The sequence below is a fragment of the Silene latifolia genome, chromosome 7 (genome assembly GCF_048544455.1).
Source record: "Silene latifolia isolate original U9 population chromosome 7, ASM4854445v1, whole genome shotgun sequence".
Taxonomy (NCBI): domain Eukaryota; kingdom Viridiplantae; phylum Streptophyta; class Magnoliopsida; order Caryophyllales; family Caryophyllaceae; genus Silene; species Silene latifolia.
This window is the reverse complement of record NC_133532.1, coordinates 69362240-69383748: the sequence shown is the minus strand read 5'-3', so window position 1 is coordinate 69383748 and position 21509 is coordinate 69362240. Positions and strand designations below refer to the sequence as shown.

Here is a 21509-nt window from a genome sequence, read left to right as displayed (position 1 = left end):
TAGCGAATGGTTTTTGGTACAACAATTTTGGAATGGTTTATATGAATATTCTAGGAACATTCTCAATATGGGATCAAATGGAATGTTCACCGAAGTTGATGACAATCAAACATGGAACATGATTGAGGAAATGGCGGTCCATAACTCACAATATAGTAGACCTCGCAAGGCTACTAGAGGAGGAAAGCATGAAGTGGACTCCGTTACTCAATTGGGTGCTCAACTTAGTGCTCACATTGACACAATCAACTTGAAGTTTGAACAAGCTATGGCTAGACTTGAGGAAAACTCAAAATCATCGAAGCATCATGTTAATGCCATGACGGCATCCTCATCAATCCCAAGTGGGATATGTGAGAATTATGGAACTTTGGGACATGACCAAGGTGAATGTAGGGGAACAAATGAACAAGTAAATGCTTTCCAAGCATACAAGAGTGGTACCCCTTATTCCAACTTTTCCAATGAAAACACCAAATTCCATCCAAATATCTCATACAAAAGCCAAAATGTTCAAAACCCTCAAACAACATACACTCCACCGCCCATGAGAAACCAAAATCAAAGACAATTTTACAATCAAAACCAAGGTTACCAAAATCAAAATCCATACAATCACCAAAATGACCAAGGTTTTGATGTCCAAAAAGCGGTCCTCCAAATGCAAAAGAATCAACAAGAGTTTTTCACTCAAATGCAAAAAGATAGCCAAGCAAAGGAAACCACCATCAACAACATTCTAGCTCACACCAAGATGTTGGAAACACAATTGACTCAACTAGCATCTTCAAGCTCACAAAGACAAAAGGGGCAATTACCACCTCAAAGTAATCCCCCTAGACATGAAACGGTTAGTGCCATTCACTTGAGAAGTGGTACAAGGTATGAAGCACCGAAGAAGCAAGTTGAGGATGAAGTTGTGGAAGCTAGTGAAAAGGAAGAAATTGTGCAAAACTCCAAAGATGGAGAATCATCAAAAGAAGAAAGTTCAAAGAAAAATGAAGACAAGGCCAAAGAGAAGGAGCCCATTGTGATTAGACTTCCTTTTCCAAGTCGTCAAGCCAAGCCCAAATTTGATGATCAACTTGGAAAGTTCATGGAAATTGTGAAGAATTTAGAAGTCTCAATTCCTTTCACGGAATTAATCAATCACGTTCCGGCCTATGCGAAGTACATGAAAGATATCCTCACAAAGAAGAAGTCGATCCGGAAACTTGAGACTATCGCCTTCACTAAGGTGAGTAGTGCAATACTTCAAGGGAGTTCACCTCCAAAGTTAAAGGATCCGGGAAGCTTCTCAATACCGTGTACCATTGGCGACACGACGATCAACAAAGCCTTATGTGATCTAGGGGCTAGTGTGAGTGTCATGCCGTACTCGGTGAGTAAAAGGTTGGGGATGGGAGAGCTTAAATGCACCAATATCACACTCCAAATGGCCGATAGATCGACGAAGACACCGTTAGGGATATGGGAAGATGTCCCCATGCGAATTGGGAAGTTTTTCATCCCGGTGGACTTTGTCATTGTTGATATGGAGGAAGATTCCAACATTCCAATCATCCTAGGAAGACCTTTCCTACACACCGCGGGTGCGGTGATTGATGTGAAACATGGTGAGATCACTCTAGAAGTGGGAGATGAAAGCATAACTTTTAATCTTGACAAGACTATGAGAGCTCCTCGTTTGCATGAACCATGTTTCATGATTGATCATTATAGCCGAAAGGATGAAAAGAAGAAGTCGGGACTCCAATGGAAGAAGAAAATTGAAGATGCTCCATTCAAAGAGCAAGTGAATTGTGACAAGGAGAGCTTGCAAAGCTCATCAAAATCAACCAAGGAAGAAGAAGATGGCCTCATTGGCCAAGAGAAGAAATTGGGAGAGTTGTCTCCATCTAAGCAAGAGATTTTCAATGATCAACTCAATGAAGTTTGTGGTCTTTGGGACGACGAATTTGAAGGGATTTTTAATCCCTACATTGGACATGCCATCGATCATGATCAACAACAAGGACCACGGTCTATTGAGGACCTCTACCATGATAACGAACAAGCCTTTGACTACTTCTTCAAGGTGTTGAGCAACATCAACAACACCTTGAACATGCCCCCTTGACATCTCATCAAGAATGAGAGTTTGGTGGAGTCCTCCCTAAACCACCACTTGTAAATATCTCTAACTCCTTAACTTACATTTCAATTCTTGTATTGCATTTTTGTCATCTTTGGATTTTTATTTACTTTGATCAAAATAATTGTCATGTAAGAGAGAAGTGAGGGAGGGACTAACAATTTCAATTGATGTGTAGTGCTTTACCTTAGTGTGGGGATGGCAATTGCCTAGGCTATCCATGCCTTATTAGTGCCCCCACAATGAAGAACACAAGATTTGAAGAAAGAATGAAAGAATGATAAGGGAAATGCGCTGTGCACGGGTGGAACTGAATCCGTGTACACAGAGGAAGAATCCGAGCGGATTCCTGAGAATCCGCCCGTCTTACAGAATCCGAGCGTCCTGCAGAAAAGACGCCCGTCTTGAACTGAGCTGAATTTTGAAATTTTCTTGACTGTTAAAGAATCTGAGCGGATTTCTGAAAATCCGCCCGTCTTGAAGAATCCGTCCGTCCAGGGAGAAAGACGTCCGTCTTTGCAGCTGAGGAAAACAAGCAAATTTCTCTGGACAGAAATCCGTCCGTCTTTGAGCAAATCCGCCCGTCCCGTGTTCAGCAAATCCGAGCGGATTGTTAAGAATCCGCCTGTCTTTAGGCGAGTTTTTGCAAAGGTAGAAGAAGTAGAATCCGCACGGATTGAGCCTAATCCGCACGGATTGCCTCTGCAGTTTTGAAATTTTCGGCCTCTTTAAAACCCCTCCCACCTTCATTCATTCATTCATTCATTCATAAACACTACCCACAACATCAAAACCCTCATCCTCTCCATCATAAAAACAAAAACCCTCAACAACATTCACCAAAATCAAATCAAACCATCCTTCCAACAACAAATTAATCACTCCTTCTTCAACAAAAATCAAAACCAAGAACAAAATCTTCAACCTTTGAGTCGATTTTTGTTTTCATAAAGGCAAAGCCTTTCACCTTCAAATCGATTTGGGCATACTACAAATTGAAGATTTTTCATTCTTTTCTTGGTTAAGCTCACCAATGGCAAGGACTAAGGGAGCAACAAAGGCAACAAAGGCACCAAAGGCTAAGGCACTCTCACAAAGGCAAAAGGCTCTTCAAACAAAGAAAGCTTTGGCTATGGTGGTAGCAACACCAAACTTGGAAGTGCAACAACAACAACAACCTTCTATGGGAGCAACAACACCTTCTACTCCGGTAATTAATCAACTTTTGCATTATCCGGAGGTAACTTTTATTTCCGATACCCATAGAAATACCTTTGTCAAGTTTGCTATAAAGTCATTACAATCCACCAAATTCATATGTGAGGATACCTTTGAAAAATTGGGTGTTCTTGAACAAACAAAAGCCTTTTTCAAAGCCATGGGGTTGAAGAAATTGTTTGAAACAAAGGAATTGACATACCCCTCCCTTGTCTTGGAATTTTTAAGTTCTTTGAAAGTCACCAAAGTTGAGAATAGAGAAAATCTCGAGTTTCGTCTAGCTAATGTTAGTAGACGCATTACCTTTAAGGAATTGGGTGAAATTTTGGGTCTTAGTGATGAATCGCGTTATCTTAAGCATTATGGAAAGTATGACCCCGAGCCTCTTTGGGAGGCAATCTCCGGGAAGAAATTTGAGGATTTTCATGCATGTCGTGCTCTTTTGGTCCATCATCCGGGCATAAGAGTATGGCACAAGGTTGTGGGAAATACCATAATTTCTAGGAAAGACACCAATCATTTCACAAGACTTGATTTTATTCTCCTTGAATCGGCTTTGAATATCGGAAGAATTCATACCAAGCCTTACAATTCTTTGAGGCTCTTGGTAGATAGATGGCTCAACATCGATAGTGGGAAGAAGGGCACGACCGTTATTGTCAATGGCGGCCTAGTCACGGTCCTAGCTAAGCACTTTGATCCTAACTTCAATAAGGATAGCAAGTACAAAGCAAAGGAAGGTGGCCATCTTATTGATATGCATATTATGATTCACAAGTTCAAGTGGGTTGCTCAAAACCCCCTTGACACTGAGTATGGATGGCTAACTAGTGAAGCTAGATCGTTCACCTTGCCCTCGAAGATTTGTCGCCTAAGCGTCCACCGGACCAATTATCTACTTCCCCTTTCCGAAGAAGCCGAGTATATCATTCAACAACAAAAGGGTGATCTTGAAACCCCCTCCTCTTCCATTGTCATACCACCTTACCCCTTTGAGTATGAAGAGTTCAAACCGGAAGGAATTGAAATTGGGAAAGACTATGTGACTCTTCTCATGCAAGCAATGCACAAGCAAGCCTATGAAGATCGGAAAAATGCTTTTTTTGGCTCAATATCCTCCCCTCCTACATTTAGCTAGGCAAGGACTCCTTGATCCATCTTGTCCTTTGCCTAGTTGGGCGGATAGAGAAGTCTTATTTCCGGGTGCATCTAGGGTCGGTTTGGGTGACAATGAGGTTGTTGGAAATGATGAAGAAGTTGATGATAATATTGAGGAAGATGCAAGTGAAGATGGAAAAAGAGATGGTGAAGATGATGATGAGCAAGATGAGGAAGAAAGTGAAGAAGCAAATGACAAGGAAAGTGGCAATGTGACCACTTCTCATGAGGGAAGTGATGATGATAGCATGATGGAAGACTAGCAAGCCTTGGAGACTCCTACTCTCCCATGGTTTGTCTATATCTCTTTGTATTTTATTTCATTTTGATCATTGTTGGTATAGTCCTAGCAACATCAAAGGACTCACACCTCGGTACCATTGAGGTGTTCTCATTCTATTGTTCCCATTTGTAAAATCCAAAATGACAAATTAGTTTCATGCATAGCATAGTGTGTGCATGAACTATACCCATCCTTGGACATTAGCAATAGTGTCTCACTCGGTTTGGGGAAGTTAATGCATACGCAACGGGAGGTAAACTAAATTATCCTCTCCGTCATAACAAAAACCATGCATCATGTAGTGTAGCTTAGTATAGATTGCATTTAGTATAGAAATCATGCATCATCTTTGCATAATTTCCATCATTTTGGCCATTGAGGACAATGCCCATATTAGTGTGGGGATGGGAATTCTAACATTTAACTCTTATTCAAAAACCCATAAAAATTGAAAAATTTCAAAAATCATAAAAGTTGAAAAAAAATTGAAAACCCAAAAACAAGTTCATTTCCTTTGTATATATTGTCTTGTATATATTGTGTTTGTTTTATCCTTGTTCACATTGATTGACTACGCCACATCCGAGACATGAGGATATTGAAGACCGCATGGTATGATCTTTCCAATCTCCTTTTTCCTCTTTATGTTAATGACTATGTGGCTTTATTTTGATTGATGCGGTATAACAATGTGAATCTAGGACTTGCCTTTAGATTGTTTGTCATATTAGTTGGTAGAATCATATGCATTAGGATGTTTATATGCTAGTTGCATCATGGCATGTAGTTGCATGTTAGAAAAATTTTGCGAAACCGTCTACTTGGGAAGCTTGACAAGTGTATATAGGCCCTAGTAGATGCTTTTTGTTCTTAAGACTTTGCTTGTTAGAATGCTTGTAAAACACCCTAGGATGTGTCATGCTAGTATCCTTTGACCCATGGTTTAAGGCCTAGTCAAGAGTACCTTGTGGTGTGATAACTCCTTGGCTACCGTTTATTCCAAGGTGACCCTTGAAACCATGCAACCATCCATCATCCATGTTCTACCATACATTTTGTCAACAAAAGGGAATGGGCACAAAAAGAAATCAATTTGAGTTCAATGAAATGAAAAATGAAAGAAAGTTTGCAAAAATGCATCAAATGAAAAGAGGAGCAAAAATAGAACTCCTAAGCTTCAAATACAAGGCACCCTCGTTACTAATTGGGGTGACTTTGAAAATGTTCAAAAAGAAATGCAAAAAAAAAAAGTTGTCAAGTATTGAAATGCCAAAAATCAAAAAGAAATGGCAAATAAAGTGTTCTCAAATGTCAAATGCCACAAGAAATTTGGGGGGAAAAACAAAAACAAAAGCAAACTCCCAAAAGTGAAACTCAAATATCTATTGATCCCTTTATCCATCATATCCATTTTTGTGCATGGTAGAGAGGGGACGACCCTTCTTCTTGTCTAGGCAAGAGGGGGAATTCCGCGATCCTCCAGTGTTTCTAACACCATAGGGAGTCTACTCTTGACAAAAGCATTTAACGATTGAGGACAAAGGTACCCTAGCTTGACACAACTTGGAGGTGATTTATTGGTATCATTCTAGGCTTAGTAGTTTGAATAAATTGCATCTATGAAGGAGTGTGTACCCTTGAATTGCTTCCCTTGTAGATAATTTCCGCCACTTAGATGAGGAAAGTGGCTATTCCTTTTGTAGATGCATCCATTACTTGATTTTTGTGTGCTTAATGTTTGGATGTGTCGCCATTTTGGCAAGACCCACCTTGCCTTGCAAGAAGGCATCCTACCTCATGGTTGCCTTGTTGTGAGTTGAAGGGACGGAGTGAGACCCGCTAATTGTCTCATATCGGCTATATTATTAGGATAGGTTAGTATTGGTCCTATTCTTTGCCACCTCTTTACTCGGGACGAGCAAAGGTTCGGTTTGGGGATATTTGATGTGACCATAATTGGCGCATATTTAGCCCCCGAATTAACCTTGTTCCCATGCTTTTTAGTGCTTATTTGGGTCATTTCTTATCTTTAGTTCTTTGTTTTGCATATTCTTTGAGATTTTGATCCCTTGGTAGGAAAGGAGTAAGAATCTTGCATTTTCATGGCAAAACGAGACTAAATTGATCGAATTCAATGACCAAGCATCAAGGAGAGACAAGATTAGAAGGCCTTTATACATATCATAGTAGAAGAGCAATGTTGAGGAAAGATCCTTGAGTCCCCAAGGAAATCCCCAAGGAATTTATGAAGAAAAGGGAAGAAAAGAAGAAGTTACTATGCTGACTGACAATCCGAGCGGATTGTCAACAATCCGCCCGTCCAGCCCTTGCACAATCCGAGCGTCCCACGCCAGAATCCGCTCGGATTCCCCCTCAACAATCCGCCCGGATTCCTCAGAATCCGCTCGGATTCCACCGCCCAAATCCGTCCGTCCCGACCTTATTCCGCCCGGATTCCTGCACAGCACGGATTGTCTTCTTCAAGCTACGAAAAGAGAAGTCCTTCTCTCAGAAAATACCGGGTCCTCCTTGCTTAACTTAAAAAGTGTAATTACTAGTTTAGCCCTTAGTTAACCCTAATGCATCCTCCCTAATTTTCACTATAAATACCCCATTAGTCTAATTAGAGGAGCATGTTCTTCTTATCAATAATTAGTGTAGTTAATATCAATCAAACCTCTCTTCAATATTGTAATCAAGTATTAATCAAGTTTTAATCCAAGTTCTAGTTCTTTAATCTCTCTTTTGTTCATCCTTTATTTTGGGTAATTGAAGATTATTTGGGTTATTATTGGGAGATTGACAACCTCTCAATCTAGCATTCAAGTACTTCTATTATTCTTGCTTTATTATTGGAATCATTAGTAGGTATAATCTCTTAATCCCTTTTTAAATTATTGTTAATTACTTTCATTTATTCATCATGTTTCATATTGTTGGTATGATTGACAACCTTGCTAGCATGATCAACATGATAATGAGTGAGTAGTCTCTTAGCTAGGGTTAATGGGTGATTAGGGGAAACCAACATGGGGAATGATTCATGCTTAAATTAATATGCTTTCATGTTTTATTTGCTTGCTTGTTTTGATCTCAACTCATGCACATGTTATATTTGATGAAATGCTAAGCCTATGAATCCTTGCATTTACTATCATCTCCTATCTTTTCAATGAGACTTGTAAGACATAACCCAACTCGAGTCTCATTAGACCATGCATGTTATTGAGTAGGGAAGATTAAGTCGACTTGTAGGTGTTGTACAATCTAATCGATTCGGCTCCGGGACCCAAACTTTCCTAGGATTGTAAGATATAACCCAACTCAATCCATCACAACAATAATTGCTTGCTTATAATTTGAGAACATGTTTGTATGATCATATCCCATGATTCCCCTATGATCCCATGACACCCTAGTGCCTTTAATCAATTGTTTACACCCCTTTTATTCATCTTGCTTGTTTATTTTCATTGTTATTCTAGTTTAGTAACCTTCTACATCAACCCAATTTGTGACACCCCTTAGACACCACTAGTTACAATAGAAATCTCATTTCAACTCCCGTCCCTTGGGATCCGACCTTTACTTGCCTCTTTACTAATTGTAGAGTTGTTTGTGGAGCTATAAATTGTGTTTTGATTCGACCGTGGCCAACGACCACATCTTAATTTGTGAACACTTAGCGGGATCGCATCACAGATCCCGAAGATGCCTCAGGTACATTTCCTTACAATGGCTGGCGAGCCTTTGTCCGCAACCTTCCAAGGGCAGATCCCGAAGATGCCTCGGGTACATTTCCTTGTCTTGGCTGGCGAGCCTTTGCCCGCAATCCTCCAAGGACAGATCCCGAAGATGCCTCGGGTACATTTCCTTACCATCAGCTGGCGACCCTTTTTCCGCAAACGTGCGAAGACATATCCGAAGATGCCTCAGGTATGACTCCTTCTTATGGCTGGCGAGCCTTTGTACGTACTCTAATGGACTTTAAACGACCCGCACGGACAGTCGATAGACTCTAAACTGTTCTCGACGACATGTCCTTGGCTCGTACCCTTGAGTCACCTTGGCGTCGCCCTTCCTGATGGCAGGTCCTTGTCCTAAATCCTTTCAAGCCGCCTCGACGTCGCTTGGGTCTCCAGGTTGTAATCTTCGATTGACCTGGGGGCTCTACATTGACTTTTGCTCTGTCCAAGCCTCAGTCAAAGTGGGGGCTTGATACCGTCGTTTTGTTTCAAAATTAAATTTATAAATCCGAACTAAAACTATAGCTAGTGATAGTAAGGGTCGAACCACAGAGAGACAAGATCAATTCTATTTGCTATTTTCAGTCTATAAAAGTAACAATATTGGGGGGGGGGGGGGGGGTTTGGTTGATTGATTCTCTACTAACTACCGAAAATTAAATGAAGTTTAAGTAGAGAATTAAAGGTAGCTAGGAATTTCGGTTCACCATGGCTTAAGGGTCAGTCTAGTAAAGTCAAGGTCTGTCCAATACCGTCTCAGGATGTCAAATAGGTCGTTTAAGTCCCTATTCAAATTACGCCTTTCGGTATCTTTTCCACCCTAGAAAGAAACTAAATTACTTTTGCTCTATAGTCCTTCCAATTACTTGTAAGAAATCTAACTCCGCTAATTTCTCAATCTGGCAAAGGGGTAAAATCTCACAGCAGTAAATAAGACTGGTACGGGTTCAACCTAGACTTAATAAAATCGTCTCATGACGCCATGGATTCCCTAATTCCTAGCATAGGAGTTTTACCTACGCATGATTAAAACTATAACAGTTGCACACTTAAAGACATACAATGAAATTGACATGATTGAATTGAAAATTAAAAAGAAGATTAAAACTGAATTACTTGAAAATAAATTGGTAACAACAAGAATTAAAAGGACAATAATAAAGGAAGATTGAAATTAAATTAAAGCTTACTAAGGAAATTGATGAACAAACAATTAATTCGAATCCGTGCCTCCACTTCGTGTCTCCAAAACTAGATCTAAAACTTCAGTTGTTGAATAATAAAAAGCATAACCTAAATTATTGTTGCCTTCTACTGATAAACGTTCTCCCTCAAAAGTTAATTACAAGTGGGCTTTCAAAAGTCTAACGCATAAAGTAAATCACAGGTTCGCGGCCTGGTCGATCGACCAAGTGGCACGGTCGATCGACCAGCCTCTACAGTGCTGCCTCCTATGCTGAACTTCCACGGTCGATCGACTAGAGATGTTGGTCGATCGACCAACGACGCTGTACAGTAACTTCTTTTCTCTTCCAATCAGCCTCTTCACCCCATGCACGCATCCCAAGGTGAGCAAGTCCGAACTCCCATCTTCCAAGTTTCCATAAAGTTGCTTCCGGAGGACGATTTAAGCTTGATTTAGCTTGCTTCCACTCATTCCTACAATAAATCATTGAAATTCCAAAGTAAACCATTTCGGGAGAAATAATAGCTTTAAGCTAACAAATACACATGGAAATACGTGCCAAAACTGCAAATAAAGTGTATAGAATATGCACGTATCAAATCTCCTCAAACCAAACCTTGCTTGTCCCCAAGCAAGCACTATGACCTGACTAAAATCCTCTAATGGAACGGATTTCATGCTCAGAGCTAATACAAACCATCATACCTAACCAATTTAATGCAACTATTAACATCCAAGTATTTTTTTCAAATGCAAACGATTTAAACATGTTCAAGAATTTGATAAACCTTCGACCTTGCAAGACTCGTATATATCGGACTCTCACGGGTCGCTCATTCACTCAATTTAAGAATAGGGTGAGATATATTATGCAAGACAAAAGAGTGATAAAAATAAGACTCTCACCTATCTACGATCCATAAGGACATGCCTGCAATCTAACATGAATAAAGTTTCTACAACCGTACATATGCATTCCAACCATTTAATCACCATGACACATGCCGAGGCGATTTGGGATTGTGAGGCTAGAGGTAAAAAGAGGCTGAAATGAATCTCGGAAAGAGGGGTTAAGCCGAGCTAATAACCACTAAACCAAATTATAAGCAAATCCACTTCTTACTTCCACTTACCAAAAATAACAATTCCCCAAAATAATATGAATAGCACATGGGAATTAAGAAATCACCATCCAAAAATTCAATTTATACATGTGATCTCTCTCTCTTTTTTTTTCATTTTCTGAGTTTTTTTTTCTGACTTCCTTTTGTTTTTTTTTTTCAATTCCTCGACTGGTAGTCGATCGACCAACAACATCAGTCGATCGACCACCCCTGCTGGCCAGTGCTCTCTGCCCAGTTCAGTCTCCTCCTTTTTTTTTCATTTTTCTGAGGTTTTTTTTTTCTTTTTCTATTTCTTCTTCATTTTTCTTTTCTTTCCTTCCCACCATTTCACCTCCAACTTCTCATGAAGAACAAAATAACCAAAAGACATTCAAGAAATTCCCAAAACACTAACATTACTAGCTCAGATAAGGTAGGCTAAGTATAGTATGTAGCTAAATCGGACAAAATAAGCTATTTGGCTATGTGAGGTTTATGGGTAAAATGAGAAAGGGGAACCTCTACCACATGTGTCAACAAACCACGGACCCGAATGCATATAGGTATCAAGTAGACTAGACTCATGCTTATGCAAATTAATGTGACATGCCTTATAAGGAGAAACTACTCTCATTCCTACATGAAATCGGTCATGAATGTCACCGATTTATTAAGCTATATACTTAGAAATTTAAGTAGCTTGCCAATACTGAGTCAAGTCTATTCGTTTAGCAAAATTCCAACAAAAACTCGTAGACTATGCAAGTGACATACTTGGAAATGTTCAAAGTGCAAGGAAAGGGCAATGAGACAATATGTAATGCAATCTCATCATTGAAATCCTTCCGTTCCGACTCGACCTAAATGCGAAAGTAAACGTGATTTTTTGAATTTTTGGTGGTTTTTCAATTTTTTTTTTGTTCTTTTTTTTTGAATAAAAAACAAATGCAAGCTGAAATGCAATAAACGTGTGACTGAAATGCAATAAAAAACAAATGCAGATGCAATAGACATATGCAAATACCCTCCCCAAACCAAAACGCACAATGCCCTCATTGTGGCCAGCAGCAAATCACCAGCATCAACAGCAATATAGGGAAGAATATAAGCAACAATAAAATAAAGAAAACTAACATAAAGGGATCGGAAACTCACAAAAGAAGACCTCCCCAAACCAGCCAAAAATGGGGGAGGTCAGAATGCGTCTAATCCCCAAAATCATACTCGCTACCCTCATCCACCTCGGATTCCGAGTCATCCTCTTCTCCCGCCTCAGCATCAACGGTAGTAGTAGTCGTGGGAGTAGATCTCGTAGCAGGCGGAGGGTATCCGCCCACCGGGGGAACAAAGAAGGACGGATGAGTCCAGGGACCTCGTGGGAGCATCCCTGTCCGAGTGTACTCCTCGTAAACTGGGTACATGGCCAGAGCCATGTCTACCCTGTGCTGATCAAAGCTCCTGCACAAGTCACCCAACACACGTGAAACCGCCCTTTGGTCCATGACCGCAGGGATAACAATAGGTGTAGGGGGACGAAAAGTAGCCGGGAAACCCGTGGGAGCAGGAGTGGAGGAGGAGGGGGCCTGTGAAGATGAGGCACAATCTCGCCTCGAGGTACTAGCAGTAGTGGTGCCCACCCTAATAGGGAGCCTGTAGCTAGGCAAGGGCGGGCGAGTCGCCCCCAAAACAGTGGTAAGGGGCAAGATGGGAGGGAGGCCAAGGATAGGGATGGAGTCGCAAATGGAAGAATCAATCTTCCACCGACCCCGTGTATCAACCCACTTCACAGACCTGGCGTAGTCAAGGTCCATGAAGCGTGCATCAGGTTCAAGAGGGGCCTCCTCTCAAGGGAAGACAAGAACCAGACGGTTGGCGATACGAGTCACCAACCCACGACAAACAATAGTGGCCAAAGAGGTACCCTCACTTATAGTGTGAAAGTGAGAGGCAGTCAAATAAGCTATGTTATAAATACGGGCTACCCGACTTTCAATGTTCAGATAGCCCGCCAAGATAGACAGTTCAATGGTATTAACATTATTTGACTCCTTGCGGCCGAAAATGGTATTACCCATCAGCCGGAAAAAATAACGAAAAGGAGGTAAGTGGACGGAAGTGCCCGTCCTCTTAGGGTCTTTCCAGTCAGAGATACACGACCACATTACCTTGTGCACATCAGAAGGTTCCGAGGTGTTACCCTCGAAACAAAGACCCAAATAACCAGCAAATTCGGCCAATGTCAAGGAGTAGGTGACATTAAACAGCCGAAAAGAAATGCAAGAGCTACTCCTATTAGTTTCAAAAGAAGCCTGGTCAAAAGCTAAAGACGACAAAAACTCAAGGGTAAGAGTGTAGTAGGTGAACTCAGCCATGTCCACCAATCCCGACATCCCTGTCCCATTTAGCAGAGACACGACAGATTCAAGACACCCTAGTTTCTCGAAAGTTGGCTTATGAATAAAACGGGTTGCCTGAACTTTTATTTTTTCGACCAAGGTAATGAATTTAGCTCGCTGAGTAGAGGTAGAGAAAGTAACCTGCAGATAGTTAAGTAGACTATCCGTAATTGCCTCGATCATTAACGGCGGACCCCGCGGCCGTTTAGCTGCTCCTTGACTGGACTGCCCACTGAACATCGTCTGCTTCCCTTTTGTCATTGTTGCTTCCTACAAAATTAACAAATCAACAACTAGCTTCCCATAATTTGAACAATGAAAATTTATAAACCCTAAACAAAATCAGAAATTGAACACGAAATTAGGGTTTCGAAAATTTTGGGGAAACGGATTTAAGCATCTCCTAGTTGCTAATATGGCTTGAAAATCAAGGGAATAGGATAGCAAAGGCAATTAAAGCACAAATTCGAAAAGAAATTAGCCCTAAATCGATTTTCCCCAAATCGATTTTTTTTCGATACATGGTGACATTGCTCGAAATTTGGGCCTAGAAATTCAGCAAGAATCGAATTAAAAGGATTAAAAGAGGATTAGAGACATACCTTTGATGAAAACTTGGAGATTTGAGCAAGAAAAATCGAGATTAAAGGGGGATTGGAATCGCAAATCGCAAAAGGGGAAGAACTTAGGGTTTTTCTTATTTTTTTTTATTGAAAGAGTATGAATGAATGAATGAGTTAAGAATTAGAACTTCCCTATTAACTTGCCCTCTGATGTCGCGTGGTGGTCGATCGACTATCTTACCCAGTCGATCGACTAATCTCCCTATGAAACAGCTTCTGCCTTTTTCTCCTCAGTCGATCGACTGGTGAACTTGGTCGATCGACTACATATGCTGGCAATTAATCTCAAATACGTCAAAAATTTATTTTTCCACTTCAATTTCCCGTCTTTCCCTCATCGACATCCAGTAGATCATCCTACGCACTTAGCATAAATTAATTACCTGCAAACATTCTCAAAGGCGCACGTTTTTCCAAAAAAGAAATTGCTAATTAAAATGAAATAAGCTAAAGTTCCTAATGCAAATTAATGAAATAAAACTGTAAAGTTCCTAATTACAAAAAATGTACAAGCCGGGTTGCCTCCCGGTTAGCGCTGGTTTAAGAGGTCCTGCACGACCTTCTTACCTCAATTTGCAGCTTCTAAAATTGGGTCAAAGTACGATGCCGTTACGCCCAACAAATTAAATCACACCGCGATAGTGTTTCACGTATTGACCGTTCACTTTGAATCGGTCTCCAGATGAGGTCTCCAATTCAACTAATCCGAATTTTGTAACTGCTATGACCGTATAAGGGCCAGTCCACCTGGATTTCAGCTTACTAGGAAATAAACGGATATGAGCATTAAAAAGAAGTACCTTATCGCCAATATGGAACTCGCGCTTAATGATTCTCTTGTCGTGCTAGCGCTTCGTTTTCTCTTTGTAGATCCTAGCATTATCATAGGCCGCCAGTGACCTAAATTCCTCCACTCATTTAGTCATGTGTCATACGTTTCTCACGAGAGAGGTTAGGATCCAAATTCAAATCACAAATAGCCCACCAAGACTTACGCTCCAACTCAACAGGTAAATGACATGTCTTACCATAAATCAATCGGAATGGTGACATCCCAATCGGCGTTTTAAACGCGGTCCGATAAGCCCATAAGACCTCATCTAACTTAAGACTCCAATCTTTCTGTGATTTAGAAACAACTTTAGCTAAAACTTCTTTCAATTCTCAGTTAAAAATCTCAACCTGACCACTAGTTTGGGGATGATACCCCAAACCTCTACGATGTTGGACACCGAATTTAGTCAATAAATCACTAAGTTGTTTCTCTTTAAAATGCATTCCACCATCGCTAATGACAACCCTAGGGATACCAACACGAGGAAAAATAATCTTTTTAAATAGCTTAATCACGGCTTTTGCATCGCAATGGGAAGTAGCGATAGCTTCTACCCATTTGGACACATAATCTACAGCTACGAGGATATATTTATTACCTTGACTGCTCGAAAAAGGTCCTTGATAATCAATGCCCCAGACATCAAAAATCTCAACCTCTAGAATGCCTACCTGTGGCATCTCATGTCTCCTTGAAATATTCCCCGATCTTTGACAAGCATCGCACTCAGCAACAAAATTGCGACTATCTGCATGTAAAGTTGGCCAATAGAAACCAGATTAGAGTACCTTAGCCACAGTCCAGGACGGACCATGGTGACCGCCATAGGCAGAAGAGTGGCAAGCTTCTAGGATATCCTTCACCTCCCATTGAGGCACACATCTCTGGATAAGACCGTCTGCGCATTCCTTGAAAACATAAGGATCATCCCAAAATTATTGTCTAGCATCATAAGCGAACCGCTTCTTCTGCTGCCATGAAAGCTCGGGTGGTATCTTACCATTCATGACAAAAATTAGCGTAATCAGCAAACCACGGAGGTGGATAAGACCCCGAATTAGTAATAGCTAACAGACTCTCATCAGGAAAAGAATCATTAATGGGTAGCGAATCCTCCCTTTCTGTCAGCTGCAGACGAGATAAATGGTCAGCCACCACATTCTCTTCACCTTTCTTATCTTTGATCTCCAAATCAAACTCTTGCAAAAGGAGTATCCACCTCAAAAGCCTCGGCTTCGCATCTTTCTTAAGAAAGAGAGTCTTCATTGCATGGTCAAAAGATAAACAATAACCTTAGAACCTAACAAATAAGACCGAAATTTATCTAAGGTAAAAACTCCAGCTAGAAACTCCTTCTCAGTGGTGTAATAATTGACTTGAGCCTCATCCAGAGTTCGGCTCGCATAATATATGACATTCAAATCTTTATTTTTACGCTGTCCCAAAACTGCACCAATCGCATAATCGCTGGCATCACACATAATCTCGAATGGGAGGTCCCAATCAGGCGGTTGAATGATTGGCGCAGAAACTAGAGCCTCCTTTAACCTGTTAAAAGCTAAAAGGCACTCATCAGTAAACTCAAAGACAACATCCTTAAGGAGCAATTGTGTAATTGGTTTAGCAATTTTTGAAAAATCCTTAATGAAACGCCGATAAAAACCAGCGTGACCAAGGAAACTCCTCACTTCTTTAACATTCACGGGAGGAGGCAATTGCTCAATCACCTGCACTTTTGCCTTATCAACATGTATACCCTTATCAGAAATCAGATGCCCAAACACAACTCTCTCATTGACCATGAACTGACATTTTTCCCAGTTTAAAACAAGATTAACATCAATACAACGCTGCATGACTTTATCAAGATTAGCTAAACAACGATCAAAGTCATTACCATAAACTGAGAAATCATCCATAAATACCTCCATAATGTTCTCTATATAATCAGAAAAAATCCCCATCATGCACCTCTGAAAGGTAGCTAGGGCGTTACACAATCCGAAAGGCATTCTGCGGTATGCAAAAACACCCTGTGGACAGGTAAAAGTGGTCTTACTCTGATCATCCGGATGAATAGGGATCTGAAAGAACCCTGGATATCCGTCTAGAAAACAGAAAAATTTGTTAGAGGCAAGTCTTTCAGTCATTTGGTAAAAAAAAAGGGAGGGGGAAGTGGTCTTTCTTGGTGGCGGCATTCAACTGTCTATAATCAATGCACATCCGCCACCCTGTCACAACTCGCGTAGGTATTAATTCATTTTTCTCATTTTTAAGCACGGTAGTCCCTCCTTTCTTCGGAACTACCTGAACTGGGCTAACCCACTTGGAGTTGCCAACTGTATAAATAATACCTGCATCGAGTAGTTTCATCGAGTAGTTTGACATCTGACTGTCCTCTGAAATGTCCAAAACAACGATATCGACAGGAATAAAAAACTTACCCACTCGAACGGGTACATCCTCTAAGACTCCTAAAGGTCTCTGAGTCGATCTATTTGCCATCTGAAGGGTAATATCGGTCACCTTAAGTCTACCAATATTTAGCTTTTCGCAAAACAGAATATGGCATGACATCGACACACACGCCCCTAAATCACAAAGAGCCTTTCCAATTTCGTGGTTACCTATAGTGCAAGGAATTGAAAAGCTACCCGGGTCCTTTAATTTAGGTGGTATGTTAATTTGCGAAAGAGCATTACATTCTTCCACAAAAGCAACAGCACCGTCATCATGAAAATTTCTCTTACGATTCAGAATGTCTTTCAATAATTTAGCGTAAGAGGGTACCTGGGTAATCAGATCAGTGAAAGGAATGGTTACCTCAAGATTCTTGACCATCTCCAAAAACTTACCAAACTTGCACTCCAGCTTAGTATTCTTCAAACGCTCCGGATACGGGACTGCAACACTGACCGTAGGATCAGTAACCTTCGGCTTCCGTAAATTTAAAACCTCTGTCAAATCATCAATAAGTATAGAAGCATGCAAATTAATTGACAGATTTGCGTCCCACTGGAGACCCAGTCGACCGACCATTGGGCTCGGTCGATCGACCAAATACACTAGGTTCGAACAGTTTCTGGTCAGAAACTTCTTCGTCAGGAACTTCGGTGGATCGATTGATATTGTTGGTCGATCGACCACATGTGCTGGGTTCAATTAGTTTCTGGTCAGAAACTTTTTCATCAGAGATTCCAGTCGATCGACTGCTGTTGTTGGTCGATCGACCACTGGTACTGGCAGTAGAGCTCGTTTTCGCACCAGAATTTAAATTTGTCTTTTCATCATTTCCCGAGTCTTCTCTTGGCTTATCGGGACCATCATAAGAAAGGCCACTTCGGAGATTAATGGCATTAATGGTTTCAATTGGCCCCTCACATGTGCTTGAAGAATTGGCGACTTGGTTAGCCGCTAAATTCTCTAACTGCTTCACAAAATTCTTTGCAGATTCAATCCCAGCTTCTTCTATTTTCTTGACTTGAACCAAAAGAGCTCGGATTATTTCTCTCAATTCCACGGTCTCATCTGAGTTATGAACAAGAATTTCAATTTCTTTCTCGGAAACCTTAGAAGTCTCGAGCTTTTCGAGCCGGGCTGTAATAGAAGTAATGAGTGTCGCAACGGCACTCATTTCATCACTTTGCTTTCGCGAGTTTCCACTCGAACTCCCAAACTCAGCTCTATGGACTGCCATCTCCTCAATAATGTTCCAACCTTTATTCTGACCAGTATTATTTTGGAACCTACCATTCGCAAACATCCAGATAACCTTGTAGTCATCATATAAAGAATTGTAGAATAAGTTGCAAAGGTACCACTGCTGGAAACCGTGGTGAGGGACAGACCGAACCAAACTCTTGAAACGTCCCCATGCTTCACAAAGTTCCTCATCAGGTCCTTGCTGGAAATTTGTAATTTTGCTTCTCAAGGCATCAGTCTTTGCGAGTGGGAAGTATTTTTTAAAGAAAGCTAATGCTAGAAATGTCCAATCTGTGACTCCAGCTGCTACCCTATCAAGGTAGCGGTACCAATCTCGCGCAGAATCCTTCAAGGAGTATAAGAACATCATCCCCTTTACTTCATCTTGGGTCACCCTAGTCGGTACACGTATGGAACAGCAGTAGTCTGTGAAAATTTCCATATGCTTCAAAGGATCCTCGTCCGGTAAACCAGCAAACTGATTTCGCTCCACTAAATCAATATAGGAGGAACGGAATTCGAAATGACCATGAGTAGGGGTGGGTAAATCGTATCCCTTTGGAACATGCTGCACTTGTGGCTGAAGATTATCATATATTTTAGTCATGATCGCGAAACGGAGAGTACTCAAGCCTTCCTCTCAAAAATCTGCCTTCTAACTGTGCAAAAGCAAAACTAGAAGCAAGAGTAAGCAACGGCCTCAAGGAACCAAAGTTCCTTGAGACAAGAAAAATAAACTAAAAATAAAGCAAACAGAATTACAACGTTTCCCCGGCAACGGCGCCAAAATTTGATACCGCCGTTTTGTATCAAAATTAAATTTATAAATCCGAACTAAAACTATAGCTAGTGATAGTAAGGGTCGAACCACAGAGAGACAAGATCAATTCTATTTGCTATTTTCAGTCTATAAAAGTAACAATTTTTTTTTTTTTTTTTTTTTTTTTTTTTTTTTTTTTTTTTTTTGGGGGGGGTTTGGTTGATTGATTCTCTACTAACTACCGAAAATTAAATGAAGTTTAAGTAGATAATAAAAGGTAGCTAGGAATTTCGGTTCACCATTGCTTAAGGGTCAGTCTAGTAAAGTCAAGGTCTGTCCAATACCGTCTTAGGATGTCAAATAGGTCGTCTAAGTCCCTATTCAAATTAAGCCTTTCGGTCTCTTTTCCACCCTAGAAAGAAACTAAATTACTTTCGCTCTATAGTCCTTCCAATTACTTGTAAGAAATCTAACTCCGCTAATTTCTCAATCTAGCAAAGGCGTAAAATCTCACAGCAGTAAATAAGACCGGTACGGGTTCAACCTAGACTTAATAAAATCGTCTCATGACGCCATGGATTCCCTAATTCCTAGCATAGGAGTTTTACCTAAGCATGATTAAAACTATAACAATTGCAAACTTAAAGACATACAATGAAATTGACATGATTGAATTGAAAATTAAAAAGAAGATTAAAACTGAATTACTTGAAAATAAATTGGTAACAACAAGAATTAAAAGGACAAGAATAAAGGAAGATTGAAATTAAATTAAAGCTTACTAAGGAAATTGATGAACAAACAATTAATTCGAATTCGTGTCTCCAAAACTAGATCTAAAACTTCAGTTGTTGAATAATAAAAAGCATAACCTAAATTATTGTTGTCTTCTACTGATAAACGTTCTCCCTCAAAAGTTAATTACAAGTGGGCTTTCAAAAGTCTAACGCATAAAGTAAATCACAGGTTCGTGGCCTGGTCGATCGACCAAGTGGCACGGTCGATCGACCAGCCTCTACAGTGCTGCCTCCTCTGCTGAACTTCCACGGTCGATCGACTGGAGATGTTGGTCGATCGACCAACGACGCTGTGCAGTAACTTATTTTCTCTTCCAATCAGCCTCTTCACTCCATGCACGCATCCCAAGGTGAGCAAGTCCGAACTCCCATCTTCCAAGTTTCCATAAAGTTGCTTCCGGAGGACGATTTAAGCTTGATTTAGCTTACTTCCACTCATTCCTACAATAAATCATAGAAATTCCAAAGTAAACCATTTCGGCAGAAATAATAGCTTTAAGCTAACAAATACGCATGGAAATACGTGCCAAAACTGCAAATAAAGTGTATAGAATATGCACGTATCAGGGCTCTGTAGATACCCAGTATCTGCTGAGACTCCAACAAACACCCGATGATTATCGGACTACAACATGTTTTGGAATCACGGCGTTTGATCGACAGTTTGTGTACAACTTTACGTCGGAAAACTTAAAACGATTTCGAAAATAAAACATTTCAAAACATTTCAAAAATACCTGGAGTATTTAATGCTCGACGACGGGGTCGCAATGACACTAACTAGAGTCAAAACCGACACCGGACCAAAAACCGACTCGAAAATTCAAATCCCGACACCAACAACGAGTCAAACCGAGTCAACCACCAAAAACAAAACATTTAAACCTTCTACCTTAAGTTTTCCCGGATTCATGAATGGTCAAGTAGCAAACATGTGACTACAAAACCTACGATAGAACAAATCATGATTGCGTTTGTTGTGAAAGTGACAACACAACTCGAAGAACCGCGACGTGCCTCGCGCCTCTTTGAGCAGCCCAAGTGGCCACGTCGCTCAAAACTCACACAACCACTCATTTCCCTATAAATACCCCTCAAATGCCACCCATTTGAGACTTACGCGAGTGTCCGCCCCCTCTTTTCTCCCTTAAAATTCTTGACTCGACTTCTTAAGTCACAACTCGACGCGTATTTACGACCTACCGATCATAAACACGAGCCTTACACATTGTTTGGTACCGTCATCGTGCATTAAACCACTTGACCGACCATTTCGACCACTACACCATCACTAAAGCTTAAAACACTCTTTTTACTTACCAAAACGGTTTTAAACCGAGTTTTTTCCGATCAAACGAGTTATTACACTTACGTCGGTCACTCGCCATAACCAAACATGTAAGTATGAGGGTGTAAAAATCCTCTTTTATTATGTTTTCATTCGTTTCATGACTATAATATGCTAAAACATGCATAACATGAACCAAAACATGGAATAAACGAGCCAAAACTGATTTTGGGTCTGAGGCAGAAGCCCCTTAGGCCGCCAACTAGCCCGCGCCTAAATG

General features: G+C 40.6%; 1 non-coding gene across 1 annotated transcript; it reads left to right on the top strand.

Moving 5' to 3' along the window:
• Window positions 1-18509: 18509 nt before the first annotated feature.
• On the top strand, window positions 18510-18618 carry LOC141593345 (small nucleolar RNA R71). The gene has a single exon (XR_012521435.1). It is a non-coding gene; the product is annotated as a small nucleolar RNA R71 (small nucleolar RNA).
• Window positions 18619-21509: the final 2891 nt, after the last annotated feature.